This window comes from Physella acuta, unplaced genomic scaffold (genome assembly GCF_028476545.2).
Source record: "Physella acuta isolate Inbredline_101_S28 unplaced genomic scaffold, ASM2847654v3 ptg001055l, whole genome shotgun sequence".
In the NCBI taxonomy this organism is placed as follows: domain Eukaryota; kingdom Metazoa; phylum Mollusca; class Gastropoda; family Physidae; genus Physella; species Physella acuta.
Genome location: NW_026732572.1, coordinates 229,259 through 241,558, shown reverse-complemented (window position 1 = coordinate 241,558; position 12,300 = coordinate 229,259). Strand labels below are relative to the sequence as shown.

Genomic DNA, 12,300 nt, shown 5'->3' with positions numbered 1-12,300 from the left:
AATGACAGGGTATTACTGCGTAGTCACCCGTTAGGCAGAAACAAAATCCACGATCTCTGGGGACAGGAGATATGGCAAGTCGTGGAGATGCCTAAAGCAGCAGGTGGCCCCTTTAAGATAAGACCCATCGATCACGCCAAACCGGATCGGTGGGCGAATATTGCTCAATTAAAGAAATATTGGAATAGGCAAGAAGAGCAGTTACACACAGAGAAACCCAAGACAATTAGGGAACCGGAAGTTATAACGGAAAGTCACATACCCATTCCGGAACCATATCACCATCAACAGAACAACCGCGATACGCAAGGGGAGGATACCGGCAACAATGAGGATCCCGGTCCCTCCAGAAGCAGAGAGACAGTAGACCATCAGATAAGTGGTCCGCGGAGAAGTTTAAGGAACAGAAGGAATACGAAATTTTTTGTCAGCAACCATCAATTCTTTCATGGTCGCGCTGGTATGAAAACAGACTGTTCAAAGAGCTATAGAAGTGAACTGGTGAAGGCACCAAATGGAAAGGGTGGATGTGAATTCTAGAACTGTTTTGTGTCTCAGGAAGATGATGTAGACACAGTTGATATGTGAAATAGGTATAACTGTCAATCGTATACGAATGGAACGTCGTGGACAGTGAGTGGAACAATACATTTTTTTACGATGATGCGATGGACATTTAGGAAGTGCACCTGCCAGGCGTTGTTTGTGGTTGAAAACACACAAAAAAGCAGGGGTGGATGTAACTGGGGTAGGCCTAACTACCAGTTACAAATGATAACGAACGAGAAGCCGCGACGCAGTATGAAATCTGACGCAACCATAACAGGTGGCTTATTGGTTCGGTCTGATAACAATCTCAAAGCCAACGCGTGCTATTTTGGGAAACGGTACGAGAAGTTTCAGACGAGCTGTCAACTTTGATGGATGGGACGCAGATGTTTTAGTGAATCGGACGGTACGTCAGAAACTGCGACATTAGTATTCGGATACATCGATTACAAGTATCGATTACGGAAATGGAGACAAGTACGACTACGATTTCAAGGCATAAATAGGAGGGGACGGCAGAACTCGTTCTCTTCTCTTCCCGTTTCGAGGCTCTTGCCTCTTGCATCGCTCGCTTAGATCAGTCAGTCTGTGTGACTATGTCAAGTCGGTTATAGAACGGGTTAGCCGTATTGTGTTAAGAAGGATTATAGACATGTGGATTCAGTTATATAAAGCCTAGTGAAGGACTGTTAGGGGTCAGTTGATTCAGACTATTATTGAGAAGCATTCCTGTTGATTTATTGTGTTATTATGAAGCATTTCTTGATTCATGTAATAAAGGATCAATAGCGAACCTGCATCTTGAGTATCTATACTGTGGTCAATGTTGTCTAGAATGAGTGGTTAAACTCGTTAACACGTGGCACTACAGGCAATTAGGTCTCATTACATGTGGCGTTGCGAGCATGGTAACTGTTGGCTCGTTACAATTGGCGTTGTCGGCAGGATAAATGTTCGCTCGTCACATATATATATATATATATATATATATATATATATATATATATATATATATATATATATATATATATATATATATATATATATATAGTGCAATTTTGTTATTCAATGCGATTTTTTTTAATTTGGCAATTTTCCAAGAATATATTCATTTTTACGAAAGCTATTTAAAATAATAAGCCTGAGTTGTTTTTTTTTTAGTGATTCAAAATATGTTCTGATAAGCAGTTTATTAAATCAATTTTCTTGTAAAATGATTACCCGAAAAAGGGCTGATAAACTTAAACAAGAATTTTTTGACATAAAATCTTGTCTGGAAATAATGTCTGGCCTAATGGCTGGGTGTAATGCACGATGACTACATCTTCAGGAATTAAAATCTAAAACCAGTCTTTAAATGTTCCAGCAAATAATTCTATTCACATTTTTCAACGTAAATCTTAAGTGAGTGCCCACTTCACTAAAAAAAAATATGTAAAATCTATAGTGTTAGGACTATATCAATAACATTGGTGTTTTTTTTTAAATACTAATTAGAATTATTTAGAAATTAGAATTTAGAATAATTTGAAATTACGTGTCTGTGTTGGTTGTTTTATGTTCTATTTGTTAGCAGACATTTCTGGTTGGGTGCGCGGTCGGGGAAGGGGTGGAGTGGGGGATCCATACCAAAAGGAAGTGCAAATGTTTATGTTTTATCCCTGCTATTTTAGTTGCTGTTTTATTTTTAGTTTTTCCTTTTTTTAATAGCGAACGAAACAACATTCATATATCTATTTGTATCGTGAATTATTTTTCTCTTTTGGAGTGCGAGATAAATTCAGGTTTAAATGGGGGATGTACTTTATAGAATACGATTTGGAGTCAGGATAAGGTGGCGTAGGAGTGTTATTTGAATGTCTGTGTAAAATGTCTGGTTAGAAAGTCTGTATGAAATGTCTGCAGTAAAGCTCGTGGCTGTTAAATCTAAAGTTCCCGAGTTTGAATCCCCCCCCCCCCCTATCCCCGGGCAGATGAGGCTTAACAAATGAGGACGGCAACTTATTTAGGAGTGACATCTTGAAATCAAACAAACTGCTGCATTGCAGATTGTTCTTGTATGGACAAAGGTTGTGGAAGCAAATCTACTAGGTAAAGCAGGTTGAAATCAGAGTCAATGGGTCATAAAGGACATTACAAGTTGACATGTAAAACTTAGCTGTGTTGGAGGAAATTCCCGTACCACATTACAATTACAATTAAGAACAAAGAAGCAATGTTTTTTATGAAATATCTGTATAAAATGACCGCATATGATGAAGACAGACATTAGGATAACTTTTAGGCAACTTATGTAAACAACTGTTGGCAACTCTGAAACTGTTGCCTTATATATGGGCAACTTTATCCCTCTATATACCGAGGTCACAGAAACAGGTGAACTCTACTTCACTTGCCCCATGGACCGTCAGGTTCGAAGAAGGAACTTTTACTTTTTCCCCCCTAGCTGATGGACAACTTAAAAACTACTAGACAGCGTTACATACAAACATTCCAGTTTAGTGTTGATATTTTCACTCCTCCTGTAATTGATTCTTTCTTTAAAAAAAATCCTCACCACCGATGGAGCCGTTTTTTAACGGCTGTTAGCGGTAAGCTCGAGAGCCAAATAATTGACTCTAAAATATAACTTTCTAAAAATTGCTTTTAACGACCGGCTAAAAATAGCTCGGAAGCTAATTAAAATCGACACTGCTCGATGCGGGCGTCATGTTTAATTATGGGCTCCTTAACCCTCCCGGTACCGGTTGATTGGGGGCCGTGTTCAGGTTAAATATTTTAACGCTAATCGTTAATCCTGACGCGTAAACCATAGGTCATAGGTCATATAGCGGCAACCAGGTCAGCTGCTGTTGTTTGGGGTTTAAAAATAGGTTTCTAACAAAAATACTATACTGCAGTCGTTTGTTTTTGTTTCGTTTATTTATTTATATGCTTCGATTTCAATTTTATTTTAGTTTATTATTTTTTTAATGCTTCTTTTTTTTCTATTTAATTTATTCGCGGCTGTTTTTTTTTTTGTGTTACTAGGTTAGACACGCCCCTTTTCGGTTATAAGTTAACCTTGTTACTGAGAGAGTCAGTTATACAGGAACCAAAAGTTTAATTTAAAAAGTTTATATACTAATTAACGTTAATGAGAGAGTTGTACAGGAACTAAAAGTTTAATCAAGAAGTTTATATAATAATTAACGAGAACAGTTGCGTATGTCTGTGTTTATGTGACAACTCAGGTGTTTGGGGGCACACCTTTACTCGCAAAGTTAACATTCCGGGCCTCAATAAACCAGGTACGCCACCCCCACACCCAACCCCTTGTATCGAAACAACCTCTTCATGTAAAGTTTTACAATACAGCATATAATACCAGATGCACCTGACTTAAAAAAAAATGCTATTAAAAAGGTATAGTTTGGAGATGGTATTTACTTAAAAGATTTGTAAAGAAATCACAGTACAGAATCGACTCGACTTTACATATACGTCGGAAATAAGTCTCCAGCTAAATCGACATCAATCTTAGGTTCATTTTTGGACATCTGCCTTTACAGTTCAATCGCGCGACTTCTCAATTTTGACTTCCCGGTCTTGCTAGTGTATTAGTTGTTTTTGTTTGTTTTTTTTTTGCTTTTTTGTTGTTGTTGTTTTGTTTGTTTTTTTTGACAAATTTATTGAATCAAGTAATACATTCGTGTGGATTTTATTTAATACAAAGGCGTTGTTAAGCTAAACCCAACACTTGTGATTTAAAACAATTGATTAGAAGAAATTATAGTAAAAACCTCTCCAACCAAATGTTTTTAAAAAAATCTCTGACGGCTGAGAATTGTTTGTTTTTTTAAAAGGTCTTTTAGTAACACGGTAGGCCTATTACTGAAGTAGTGTTTTAAAAAATCCATATTAAAATTGATAATGTAATAGGTAAAAACTTAGGTTCTGATAATAGGTCACCACTTGTTTTCTATGTTGTGTTATTTTTTTTATTGCCGCTTTTTTTTTTAATTGTATGATCTGTAGGCAAGACTGAAATTTTAGTTATATGAACGTAGCATCGAGGACCGTGTCGACAACAAGGGTCAATTCCTTAATTTTAGTAAGTTTAATTTGTATAGAAATTAAGTTATAAATTAAATATTGCTTTTTTAATTTGATTAAAGTTAAATAATAATAGTAAAATTGATTTACACAACATTTTAATTTAAAATATTCATGCTACTAAAATAATAAAGCAAAAACCTAAGATTTTGTTTAATTATTTTTGATATTATTGTTTTATTTTTATTATTTTATGTACTTTAGTGAATTTACTGTAAGAGTATTTTCCCTTAGAAAAAAATTGCAAGTAGCTTCGCCTTGTGCTTTAACTATTAGATAATGCAGTATCATAATATAAACTGTATACATTTACATATATTCTATACATATATAATATCTACATAAAACCTGCCAGAAAGCATATAAAATGTCACATAAACGCCAAGCGGTGTCACGTGGGTAGTGCGGACACCACTTTGGGGGTAGGGGTGACACCAAAGAAAAAATTGCAAAATATACAGATGAAAATTTGTTTTTTTTCGTTCAATTAATAATTAGCTCGAGCTATATACTTTAAGTACAAATTGACGAATTCCGACAAGGGGGGGGGGGGGGCATGAGGTAAGCTTGCTAGTTATAATGAAAACAATGTTGCACCGGTTTGTACGATTAACTGACTATAAATATAGTTGCTATCAAATGTAAACACTTTAAAACTATCCCTAGAGGGAGAGTAGTGAGGGGGAAAAGGTAATATTTTTTTGGAGCTATTTTCAATAACTAATATGTCAATCATCAACTACCTGGCTAGTTCATCCCAAAGGTGAGTTGATTTGAAAAAAAATATTCATACATCCAGTAAAGAGCAATATAAAAATATACATCTACATGCTTATGCAAATACATTCGCATACATAATTTATATACAGTGTTTCTTCCAGACTTTTTTCTCCGGGGAGGGGGGGGGGCGGACTAGAATTTTCGGGGTGGGGGGGGGGGGGAAACGACGAGTTAAAAGTATATATTCTCTATATAAAATCCATTTCATCCCGGGTGGGGGGGGTAGATCCTTGAATAACCAGTGATATATATATATATATATATATATATATATATATATATATATATATATATATATATATATATATATATATATATATATATATATATATATATATATATATATATATATGTATGTATGTATGTATGTATGTATGTATGTATGTATGTATGTATGTATGTATGTATGTATGTATGTATGTATGTATATAGAGCTGACAAATCTCTGATTTACTTTGTAAAACACGTTACATTATCAGAACAACAGACACCTTCAGGTGAGACCACACAGGGTTACCTCCCCTATGATGAATCTAACATCAACTTATAATACCACGTCTGCTATCACTCACGTGCTCTTTAAGCACGTGCAATGGCTTCCCGCCCGCATGTTTTTGGTACGTCCCCGCTCTGTCGTCTGCCCAGAGCTTGTAAAGGTTTTTGATGGTGTGGGGTTGGGTAGCATCGGGTGTTGATTTTAAAATGCGTGTATCGCTGAGGTGTGTGTGGTTTGGTGGGGGGGGGGTGAGTTGTTGTAGATGCTGGTCGGATGTGTAGTCGTGTTGAGCTTGTGTGTGTGTGTGTGTAGGGGTGTGTGTGTGTTTGTGTGTGTTTGTGTGTGTGTTGTGTGTGTGTGTGTGTGTGTGTGTGTGTGTGTGTGTGTTTGTGAGTGTGTGTGTGTGTGTGTGTTTATTGAATAGGTTTTTAGACCCCAAATCGTGTTGTTGTAGATGTTGGTCAGATGTGTAGTCGTGTTGAGCTTGTGTGTGTGTAGGGGTGTGTGTGTGTGAGTGTGTGTGTGTGTGTTTGTGTGTGTGTGTGTGTGTTTGTGTGTGTGTGTGTGAGTGTGTGTGTGTGTGTGAGTGTGTGTGTGTGTGTGTGTTTATTGAATAGGTTTTTAGACCCCAAATCGTGTTGTTGTAGATGTTGGTCAGATGTGCAGTCGTGTTGAGCTTGTGTGTGTGTGTTTGTGTGTGTGTGTGTGAGTGTGTGTGTGTGTTTATTGAATAGGTTTTTAGACCCCAAATCGTGTTGTTGCAGATGTTGGTCAGATGTGCAGTCGTGTTGAGCTTGTGTGTGTATGTAGGGGTGTGTGTGTGTGTGAGTGTGTGTGTGTGTGTGTTATTGAATAGGTTTTTAGACCCCAAATCGTGTTGTTGTAGATGTTGGTCAGATGTGTAGTCGTGTTGAGCTTGTGTGTGTGTGTAGGGGTGTGTGTGTGAGTGTGTGTGTGTGTTTGTGTGTGTGTGTGTGTTTGTGTGTGTGTGTGGGTGAGTGTGTGTGTGTGTGTTTATTGAATAGGTTTTTAGACCCCAAATCGTGTTGTTGCAGATGTTGGTCAGATGTGCAGTCGTGTTGCACTTGTTTGTGAGTGTGCGTGTGTGTGTGTGGGTGGGTGGGTGTGTATGTGTGTGTGTGTGTTTATTCAGTAGGTTGTTAGACCCCAAATCGTGTTGTTGTAGATGTTGGTCAGATGTGTAGTCGTGTTGCGCTTGTTTTGTGTGTGTGTGTGTGTTTATTGAGTGAGATGATGCATTTGTAGCGCGAGAATTGTACATCTTTAGATTTTAGCATCGGGAACAGGTAGATTCAAGAAGATTTAGCGTGATTAAATCCTAAGGGCTGTCAAAACTCTAGGATCTCAAAAATCGAATATAATGGTAATTTAGCATTCTTATTATCATAAAATGTTGGTTAAGTTGTAAACTTATTTCCTTAATTTATTGTGAATAATTAATGCTAATTTTGTTAAAAGTTAATAAACGATTCCTAAACATGATATACAGTTGTTTCTTTCTATGCAGTAATTGAACTATGAAAGATAACAGTGAACGGCATTTAAAGTGGGTCTCAATGTGTGTTTGTCGGTGTGTTTGTCGGTGTGTGTATCTCCGTCCTGTGTTTATATATATGTACTGTTGTTTTTTTTTTTCGTATGTACATGTAACGTGTGTATGTTTTTGTATGTTGCAGTGTTAGTCTATGCTGAATTATATGTTTATTTGTGTAAGCTTAAGTAGGTATATCTGTGTATATTTCTGTTGCTGTGTATGTTTGTGTGTGTTTGTAAATGTATGTATGATTGTTTGTACACGTTTGTGATGGTTTGAATGTGTATGTATGTTTGTGTGTGTGTGTTTGTGTATATATATATATATATATATATATATATATATATATATATATATTATATATATATTATATATATATATATATATGTGTGTATGTGTGTATGTTTGTACATATGTGTGTAAGTTTGTATGTGCTTGCATGTTTGTGTGTATTTGTGTATGTATGCATGTATGTGTTTGCATATGTGTGTATGTTTGTGCATATGTGTGTATGTTTGTAAATGACGTTGGGTATGATTTTTAAAGTCATGTTTAGTCACTATTTATGTTTGTATTTGACACTATGTTTGTTGCTTATGTATATACGTATGCGTTTATGTATTTAAGTATAGGGGAATTTTAAACATAGCTTTTTATAATCCCGATCACACACATCCAATCATTTGGTGAGGTCAAAGAAACAGAAGAACTCTACTTCATCTACTCAGTGGATTGCTAAATCGGGATGAAAATTTTACTTTTCTATGTCTGCGTACATGTGTGTATGTGAACGTTTGTCTGTGTCTACGTATGTCTGTTTCTGTATGTTTGAACCTTCAACTTTCACCTCATACATTCAAACCACACGCGCACTAGGTGGCACTATATCGCCATTTTTTTTTATATACCGGAAACTATTTTTTGACAGTTCCGCCAATTTACAGCTTCATTTTTTTCACGTGTTAAAAAAAAACACCAGCTAAATTTTATTCCCCGGTTAATTAAATAACTTTTTATCCCCTAACAAATATTTATGTTGAAAGAAGTTTGAAATTTTTCTTTTAACTTAATGATTTATATCAACATAGGTAATATAATAACATTTTTTTTTATAAAAATCGCACTCTACCACCTTGATCTTTGGATCATCCCTAAACATAAAAGCCTACAATCTCTATCGTAACGTGCTGCGTAAAAAATTAAGATGTATATATAAATGAGTTTACGGTCCAAAAAATTGTTTCATCTTTTATCAGTAGGACTACATCAGCGTATTCTGGTGGTAATTAAACCGTGACGTAGGGCAGGTAAACAAGAGACATTTAATTAGCAGGTGTGAGGCGGGCAGGTTTAGCTGGGGTTTATTTTTACTGCCCGTGTCTTCAACGGTTATTTGAAAATAACATGTTTCCGCGTGTAGGTTGTGGAAGACAAGATCTCAGAAATTCGAATTCCGAGTTATCACCATCAGCTATTAAGAAAAGAAAAGGAAAACATCGCTAAACATGCTTTGGAATGGAATCCCCAAGGAAAAAGAAGGGTGGGCCGGCCAAGGAAGACATGGAGAAGAACGGTTGAAGAAGAGGCGAAAACAGCTGGGTTCACATGGGCACAGATAAAGGGAGCAGCCCAAAACCGAGTCCACTGGAGATGTGTGGTTGCAGCCCTTTGCTCCCCAGGGGCCACAAAAGAATGATGATGATGATGACCATCAGCTATGAGGTACTATGGCACCGGACTAACCAACTGCCAGCTGGAGAAAGAATCCTCTAGAGAAAATAGAGAACATGGGCCACACACTCGGGAATCCTGCATCCAGCATAACAAGACAGGCCCTCACCTGGAATCGACAGGGCAAAAATAAAAAGAGACGGACCAAGGAGACGTTACCTGGAAGAAGACATCAAGAAGATCGGATACACCTTGGGAAAGATGGAGAGACTAGCCCAGGACAGAGACGCATGGAAGGCTCTTGTCATAGGCCGATGTCCCATGATGGACGACAGGCTAACATCTATGCTGTGGCGTTGGATACCTGTCAACTTGTCAAACTCCATACCGGCCGAGTTGGTCAAACTTAGCTCTGGCGCCATCGCTGGCTCAAGATCCTTAAGCGGACCTATGGGGTTAAAGTCCAGTTAACTGGCATAGTAGATACCGGTGGGAATTACGCCTGGATCACAATGCACGAACTCTAAACCTAATGAGCTTAAAAATATGTTGAAAATGTTGTTTTAGTCTTACGAGGGACTGTGTGGTCGAGTAGTATAGCAATCGACTGCTAAGCCACAAGTCTCAAGTTTGGATCCAGATCTAGAGTTCGTAAGATATCACTGAGTCCACCCAGCTCTGATGGTACCTGACTCACGTTAAGTAAAGGTGTAAAGGTAGCTTGGCATAGTGCTGATAACACTATACCACATATACTGAGTTCAATAAAAAAGATTAAATCTGCATCTACCCTACAGCCCGTAAGTTTCGAAAGGGTACTTTACTTTTTCTTGTGTCGATTTTTTAATTTTGTTTTGTAAGCCAGACGTTTGACAGGAAGCTGCATCACTTCCTGGATACATGGCACAATGTTGAGAGAAGGCAGGTGTTTCATCTACCTGCAGCAGTCATTCTGGCACTATGTGCGGGTAAAGAATGTTCCTACCACACCTGAATGTTGGGTAAAGAATGTTCATACCACACCTGAATGTTGGGTAAAGAATGTTCATACCACACCTGAATAAACGAGCAAAGAATGTTCCTACCACACCTGAATAAACGAATAAAGAATGTTCCTACCACACCTGAATGTTGAGTAAAGAATTTTCCTACCACACCTGAATGTGCAAGTAAAGAATGTTACTACCACACCTGAATGTTGAGTAAAGAATGTTCCTACCACACCTTAATGTTGGGTAAAGAATGTTCCTACCACACCTGAATGTGCAAGTAAAGAATGTTCCTACCACACCTGAATGTTGGGTAAAGAATGTTCCTACCACACCTGAATGTTGAGTAAAGAATGTTCCTACCACACCTGAATGTTGGGTAAAGAATGTTCCTACCACACCTGAATATGAAGGTAAAGAATGTTCCTACCACACCTGAATATGAAGGTAAAGAATGTTCCTACCACACCTGAATGTTGAGTAAAGAATGTTCCTACCACACCTGAATGTTGGGTAAAGAATGTTCCTACCACACCTGAATGTTGAGTAAAGAATGTTCCTACCACACCTGAATGTTGGGTAAAGAATGTTCCTACCACACCTGAATGTGCAAGTAAAGAATGTTCCTACCACAACTTATCAACGTAGCGGTGCTTTGAGACACATTCTCTAACACATTATGTGTGTTTATATTCGCCTGCGTTTGTCCAATGCATGACCGTCAATAAAAAAATTAATTTTAAACGTACGTGGGTCGAAACTTTCAAAAGACATAAAACTCATTTATTGCATTAATTTGATAACTTCAGCTCCTCTAGGATACCTGTTCGAGATCTCACGGTTGCATCTACCCAAATACAATGATAAGCTCGAACTTCTGACGATCTTTACAACCTAGCTTTACGTAAGCAGTGTTTCTTTCGGGCAACTCCCCCTCCTCCCTCCCAACCCGACCACCACTACACTCCCCCGGACGAAATAGAAAACAATGTATTATTTATATATACAATATATTATTTCACCCATGCCCCCCCCCCCCTCAGGAGAATGAAGACCTGAAAGAAACCCTGTACTGAAGACAAATTACTGCCTGGAACAATCTCCCCTCCCTTCCGCTTTGCATATACGCTGTAACTGTCAATTAAAATTTAAGTAAATTACATTCATATGTCGAATTATTTTAATTTTTTTTTAATACAACTGTTTTGATTCCTTTAATTTAAAATTTACCGTAATTCATTCACAGAGACCCAAGCTCCATACAAGTGTACGATTTTAATTCAGGTAAAAATTCTAAGGAAGACATCTTTACCTGCAGTGACGCATTACACAAGACAAAGACGACTGACAGGCGCCTATTTGTGTTATTTATGTGCGCCCTGTCGAGCATATACGTCACACTCACACAAATTTTGTTTCGTATGTTGGTTTTGCTCCACTTTTTAAACCTCCTTTACTGCATTTGCGGATAGAAAAAAAAAGCTTTAATTCTTTTTTTTTTTTTTTTTTTTTTTTTTTAAATAACGCTAAGTAAAACGCATCCATTGCATCTTTCTAGAAAAGAAAAAAAATTTACTGGGTTTACCCCACATGTGAAAGGCATGTCAATTAAGCGGTCATTACGTTATCCCGTGTGAGCAGGTGACGAAAATCAGGCCGCACGTCTGCTGAAGGTGAGCTCTTGTGTGGAGGGAGTTGTGTGTGGTGTCTTGTCTACGCTCAGCCATTAGCTCACAAACAACAGCTGGGGAGCTTAGATAAGTTACAGTCACGTTAATCCGTCATAGACGGGAGCTAAACGGGGCTCGTAACCTTTATCTAAAGCGCCTGTGGATTAGCTAAATCTCAACACTTGAGAGACATGCGGAAATAGTGCACAACTTTTATTTAAGGCAACTGTGAGCTGAGCCCTAACCTCTCCTAGACGTGTATTAAACTTGTATCATAACCTTTACCTAATGCAGAAATACACTAAGCTCCTAAACTCTCCTAGACGTGTATTAAACTTGTACCATAGCCTTTACCTAATGCAGAAATACACTAAGCTCCTAAACTCTCCTAGACGTGTATTAAACTTGTACCATAGCCTTTAACAAATGCAGAAATACACTAAACTCATAAACTCTCCTAGACGTGTATTAAACTTGTACCATAGCCTTTACCTA

At 37.6% G+C, this 12,300-nt stretch overlaps 2 protein-coding genes across 2 annotated transcripts in view; one reads left to right on the top strand and one right to left on the bottom strand.

Moving 5' to 3' along the window:
* The window catches only part of LOC131955099 (ras-related and estrogen-regulated growth inhibitor), a 112,848-nt gene that overhangs the window by 27,159 nt on the left and 73,389 nt on the right, over positions 1 to 12,300 (bottom strand). The gene's annotated exons all lie outside the window — the stretch shown is intronic.
* LOC131955098 (zinc finger protein 836-like) overlaps positions 11,742 to 12,300 on the top strand; it is a 37,281-nt gene continuing 36,722 nt past the window's right edge. Inside the window, exon 1 of the mRNA XM_059319073.1 lies at positions 11,742 to 11,808. The gene's annotated coding sequence lies outside the window, so the exon portion shown is untranslated. The remainder of the gene's footprint in view (positions 11,809 to 12,300) is intronic.